The following is a 6,781-nucleotide window of genomic DNA, read 5'->3' on the forward strand; positions in this document are numbered from 1 at the left end:
GCTTAATAAACGTTCTTTGGGACACTGATCATGAAGATGCAAATGCATAAACCTTAAATCCTAAACCCAATCACACCACTAAAATTATCTGATCATGGAAAAGAAACTTCTTGAGGTGAGATTACACTAAAAGACAACTTGGGGACACAATTGACCTTTTCTGTAGAAAAGTTGAATAAGACCATGATTCCCATTGATTCTAGTATCAGGTCTGCACAACCACAGCACAGAAGCAGACAGACAAAGCATAAATTCCACCTGCCGATCTGGATAAGTATTGCATATTCTAACATAACTGAATAAAGTTATTAGGTGTCCAGATCACCAACAACCTGTCCTGGTCCCCCCATGCCAACACTACAGTTAAGAAAACCTATCAATGCCTTTACCTTCGCAGGAGACTAAGGAAATTTGGCATGTCAGCTACGACTCTCACCAACTTTTACAGATGCACTACAGAAAACATTCTGGTTGTGTCACAGCTTGTTATGGCTCCTGCTCTGACCAAGACCACAAGAAACTACAAAAGGTTGTGAATGTTGTGGTGATAAAAACAGGACCTAGTTTTAAGGCTGATAAAATTGGATATCCTAAATTAAAGAATTGGGCATATTAAAATCAAACAGTCAAACCTCAGGCAGGCCAATTATACAAATACACAAACGTGTCTGGGCCTGACCCATCAACCACCTATCAAAGGTCGTTACACTCTACTTGATACTTAGCAGGAGATCATTGCACCCCACTGAAATGCGCCGACCCATTGTTAGAAGCCCAGATCAGGCCAGACTTTTCGTCACTGAAAGTTCCTGGGAGATGGGACACCTGGGGGGCGGACCCTGGTGTCCTGTCAGGCAGACATCAAGAAACCCACTGGGTATCGGAACCCCCTCCTGGGACCTCATTGGCCGGAAGCCAGAGAAGTTTCTGGAAAGGCAAGCAGGCTGGGGATAAAGGGACACACTTTGAGACCAGCAGCGAAGATTCGACGAAGGAGGCGGCCTTGCCCAATCGGAAGACTGACCGAAGGAAGAAGCTGCCATCGAGACTCACCTTCGTGACAACGGACCAGAGGGACTCAGAGAATCGGGCCTGCAGTTCAACCAAACCATCTTTACGGGTAGTATACTTGAATCTGGGGTATCCTCTTGTTTTATGTGGGTAATTTAAGGGTTAATGGTGTTATTATTAATAAACTTGTTGAACCTTTACTTGTGTTTGTCTATCTTGCAAATAAGGACACCGGGCTAAAACCTTGGAGTAAGTAAACTGGTTGAAAGTATCTGACAATTAACAGATACAACAGTGGCGACCCAGATGGGACTTCAATAAGAAGTGATACGTTGCTCCGAAGTCAAACCTTTAACCCGGTATTCTCCGACACTCCGTCTGAGCCTGAATTAAGAGGGCAGCTGCCCCACGTGACGGCCAGTCTTACGCGAGTGAAGGACTAATACAGATTCAAACACTAAATTGGGCCATAAACCCGGTGTCTGTAACTCAAGGTGGACAAACTATGTAGTTAGAACTAGAACAGTCTAGGGAATTTGGGTAAAATCTACGGGGAGGGAATTTAGTGAAAACCGGACCCCTACCCCGATCCCTTACCTATACTCAAGTGACGAATCCTAAAAGGAAATAATTATGGCCAGTCATGCTGAATGGGGGGACCTCTGGGATTGGGATTCAAATGCCCAAATCCACCCATGGGTCCGCATTCTGTCATAAGTGGCCATAATAGGAATCCTATTTATGGCAGTGTACCTAACCATCCTCACATTTAAGTGCGCCCGATGGGAGACCGCACGCATACAACAATTGGAAGCGGAGGTAAACACACGAGAGGAAAGGAACCAAATCAATATGATACACATGAGCCAATTCCAGGCTCAATGTGATAAAGCCTACCTAAAGGCGCAGCGTGCTGTCCGTGAGAGAGAGGCTGCGCTGCAACAGGTAGAGGAAGTTAAACGTAAATGCAGCGACCTACAGGCTGCAGTAAAAGTTTTGCACCAAGCAGGAAAAATAAATACAGCCCGCGCAATGGACCACTCCAAATGCCTGGGACGGCACGGTAGCACAGTGGTTAGCACGGCTGCTTCACAGCTCTAGGGACCTGGGTTCGATTCCCGGCTTGAGTCACTGTCTGTGTGAAGTTTGCACATTCTCCTCGTGTCTGAGTGGGTTTCCTCCGGGTGCTCCTGTTTCATAGAAATCATAGAAACCCTAGTGCAGAAGGAGGCCATTCGGCCCATCGAGTCTGCACCGACCACAATCCCACCCAGGCCCTACCCCCACATATTTTACCCGCTAATCCCTCTAACCTACGCAACCCAGGACTCTAAGGGGCAATTTTTTTTTTTAACCTGGCCAATCAACCTAACCCGCACATCTTTGGACTGTGGGAGGAAACCGGAGCACCCGGAGGAAACCCACCCAGACACGAGGAGAATGTGCAAACTCCACACAGACAGTGACCCGAGCCGGGAATCGAACCCGGGACCCTGGAGCTGTGAAGCAGCAGTGCTAACCACTGTGCTACCGTGCCGCCCTTTCCTCCCACAGTCCAAAGATGTGCGGGTTAGGTTGATTGGCCGTGCTAAAATTGCCCCTTAGTGTCCGGAGATGGGTAGGTTAGAGGGATTAGCGGGTAAATATGGAGGGATATGCGGGTAAAATTTTCATTCACTTTTTTTTTCCCCTGTGTGTTTAAAGGGGCAATTATGAGTGTGAGGCCAGTATGTTGTTCCCAATGTAGGATGTGGGAGGTCCTGGAGGCTCCTAGCCTCCCGGACGACCATATCTGTGCTGGGTGTGTTGAGCTGCGGTTCCTAAGGGACCATGTTAGGGAACTGGAATTGCAGCTCGAGGACCTTCGCCGGGTTAGGGATAGTGAGGAGGTCATTGACAGGAGCTATCGGCAGGTGGTCACACCGGGACCACGGGAGGAGGGTAACTGGGTAACAGTGAGGAAGGAGAAAGCTCGGTTGATGGTGAGCACCCCGGTGGATGTGCCCCTTAATAATAAGTACTCCTGTCTGAGTACTACTGGGGTGGACAGCCCACCTGGGGGAAGCAGCGGTGGCAGTGTCTCTGGAGCTGAGCCTGGCCCAGGAGTGCAAAAAGGTAAGGAAAGGAGGGTAGTGTTAATTGGGGACTCTACGGTGAGGGGGTCAGATAGGCGTTTTTGCGGACACAGACAGGACTCTCGGATGGTGGTTTGCCTCCCTGGTGCAGGGGTCCGGGATGTCTCTGGTCGAGTCCCAGAAATCCTGAAGGGGGAGGGAGAGGAGCCGAAGGTCGTGATGCATATAGGTACTGCTGACATAGGTAGGAAGAGGGAAGGGGTCATGAAAAGAGAATATAGGGAGTTAGGTAGACAGCTGAGAAAGAGGAATGCAAAGGTAGTAATCTCGGGATTGCTGCCTGTGCCACGGGAGAGTGAGAACAGGAATCGGTGGAGAATGAATGCGTGGCTGAGGGACTGGAGCAAGGGACAAGGATTTGGGTACTTGGATCATTGGGACCTCTTTAGGGGCAGGTGTGACCTGTTTAAAAAAGACGGGTGGCACTTGAATCCCAGGGGGACCAATATCCTGGCGGGAAGGTTGGCTAAGGCTACTGGAGAGACTTTAAACTAGAAAGGTTGGGGGGAGGGAATCGAAATGAGGGGACTGAGCGAGGAGGTTAGCTCGCAAATAGATAAGGAATGTAAACAGGGTAAGAGGGAGGTTAGACGAGTGATGGAGAAGGGAAGTGCTCAGGCTGAAGGTCTGAGATGTGTCTATTTTAATGCCAGGAGTGTAGTGAATAAAGTGGATGAGCTTAGAGCGTGGATTGCTGCTTCGAATTGTGATGTGGTGGCCATTACGGAGACTTGGATGTCTCAGGGACAGGACTGGGTGCTTCAGGTGCCGGGTTTTAGATGTTTCAGGAAGGACAGGGAGGGAGGCAAGAGAGGGGGGGGGAGTGGCACTGTTGATCAGGGATAGTGTCACGGCTGTAGAGAAGGTGGACGCCGTGGAGGGATTGACGACGGAGTCTCTGTGGGTGGAGGTTAGGAACAGGAAGGGGTCGGTAACGTTGCTGGGTGTTTTCTATAGGCCGCCCAATAGTAACAGAGATGTTGAGGAGCAGATGGGGAAACAGATCCTGGAGAGATGTAGGAATAACAGAGTTGTCGTGATGGGAGATTTTAATTTCCCAAACATAGATTGGAATATCCCTAGGGCTAGGGGTTTGGATGGAGAGGAGTTTGTTAGGTGTGTCCAGGAGAGTTTCCTGACACAGTATGTGGATAAGCCTACTAGAGGAGAGGCTGTACTTGATCTGGTGCTGGCTAATGAACCTGGACAGGTGGAGGATCTCTCGGTGGGTGAGCATCTTGGGGATAGCGATCATAATTCTATCTCCTTCACGATAGCATTGGAAAGAGATAGGATCAGGCAGGCTAGGAAAGTGTTTCTCTGGAGTAAAGGGAAATACAGTGTCATCAGGGAGGAAATTAGACGGGTAAATTGGAAGGAGGCATTCTTGGGGAAAAGTACCGAAGGAAAGTGGAGGATTTTCAAGGAATGTTTGTCTGGAGCTCTGCATGACAACGTTCCGATGAGACAGGGGGGTGTTGGTAGGGTACGGGAACCGTGGTGCACGAAGGTTGTGATGAACCTGGTGAATAAGAAAAGAGAGGCGTACAGAAGGTTCAGAGAGCTAGGAGGTGTTAAGGATTTAGAGGAGTATACGGGATGTAGGAAGGAGCTTAAGAAAGAAATTAGGAGAGCGAGAAGGGGTCATGAGAAGGCCTTGGCGGGTAAGATTAAGGAGAATCCCAAGGCTTTCTACAAATATGTCAAGAGTAAAAGGATGAGATGTGAAGGCATAGGACCCTTAAAAGGTGAAGGGGGAAAAGTTTGTGCGGAACCGTTAGAAATGGCGGAGCTGCTTAATGAATACTTTACCTCGGTATTCACGGTGGAAAGGGATCTGGGTGGTTGTACTGCTGGTTTGCGGTGGACAGAAAGGATCGAGCATGTGGACATAAAGAAAGAGGATGTGTTGGAACTATTGAATGGCATCAAGGTTGGTAAGTCGCCGGGACTGGATGGGATGTACCCCAGGTTACTGTGGGAGGCGAGGGAGGAGATTGCGGAGCCTTTGGCGATGATCTTTGCATCGTCGATGGAGACGGGAGAGGTTCCGGAGGATTGCAGATGTGGTCCCTATATTCAAGAAAGGGAACAGGGACAGCTCGGGAAATTACCGACCGGTGAGTCTAACCTCAGTGGTTGGTAAGTTGATGGAGAGGATCCTGAGAGACAGGATTTATGATCATCTAGAGAAGTTTAGTATGATCAAAAGTAGTCAGCACGGCTTTGTCAAGGGCAGGTCATGCCTTACGAGCCTGGTTGAGTTCTTTGAAAATGTGACCAAACACATTGACGAAGGAAGAGCGGTGGATGTGGTCTATATGGACTTCAGCAAGGCGTTCGATAAGGTCCCCCATGCAAGACTTCTTGAGAAAGTGAGAGGGCATGGGATCCAAGGGGCTGTTGCCTTGTGGATCCAGAACTGGCTTGCCTGCAGAAGGCAGAGAGTGGCTGTGGAGGGGTCTTTCTCTGCATGGAGGTCAGTGACCAGTGGAGTGCCCCAGGGATCTGTTCTGGGACCCTTGCTGTTTGTCATTTTCATAAATGACCTGGATGAGGAAGTGGAGGGATGGGTTGGTAAGTTTGCTGACGACACCAAGGTAGGTGGTGTTGTGGATAGTTTGGAGGGATGTCAGAAGTTGCAGCGAGACATAGATAGAATGCAAGACTGGGCGGAGAAGTGGCAGATGGACTTCAACCCGGATAAGTGTGTAGTGATCCATTTTGGCAGATCCAATGGGATGAAGCAGCAGTATAATATGAAGGGTACCATTCTTAGCAGTGTAGAGGATCAGAAGGACCTTGGGGTCCGGGTCCATAGGACTCTTAAATCGGCCTCGCAGGTGGAGGATGCGGTCAAGAAGGCGTACGGCGTACTGGCCTTCATTAATCGAGGGATTGAGTTTAGGAGTCGGGAGATAATGCTGCAGCTTTATAGGACCCTGGTTAGACCCCACTTGGAGTACTGCGCGCAGTTCTGGTCACCTCATTACAGGAAAGATGTTGAAGCCATTGAAAGGGTGCAGAGGAGATTTACAAGGATGTTGCCTGGATTGGGGGGCATGCCTTATGAGGATAGGTTGAGGGAGCTTGGTCTCTTCTCCCTGGAGAGACGAAGGATGAGAGGTGACCTGATAGAGGTTTACAAGATGTTGAGAGGTCTGGATAGGGTAGACTCTCAGAGGCTATTTCCAAGGGCTGAAATGGTTGCTACGAGAGGACACAGGTTTAAGGTGCTGGGGGGTAGGTACAGAGGAGATGTCAGGGGTAAGTTTTTCACTCAGAGGGTGGTGGGTGAGTGGAATCGGCTGACGTCGGTGGTGGTGGAGGCAAACTCGTTGGGGTCTTTTAAGAGACTTCTGGATGAGTACATGGGATTTAATGGGATTGAGGGCTATAGATAGGCCTAGAGGTGGGGATGTGATCGGCGCAACTTGTGGGCCGAAGGGCCTGTTTGTGCTGTGGCTTTCTATGTTCTATGTTCTAGAACCTGGGTGGGATTGTGGTCACATAGGGAACCTATGTGAGCGGACTTTGGCTGCCAGTTACCCACTGCATTACCACCTCTGGTAGTGAGCGCTGGGTCAAATGGTTCTGGGAGTCCCGGTACCAGGGGCGCCATCGGGGGTAAGGTT

This window comes from Mustelus asterias, chromosome 12, assembly GCF_964213995.1.
Source record: "Mustelus asterias chromosome 12, sMusAst1.hap1.1, whole genome shotgun sequence".
NCBI lineage: Eukaryota > Metazoa > Chordata > Chondrichthyes > Carcharhiniformes > Triakidae > Mustelus > Mustelus asterias.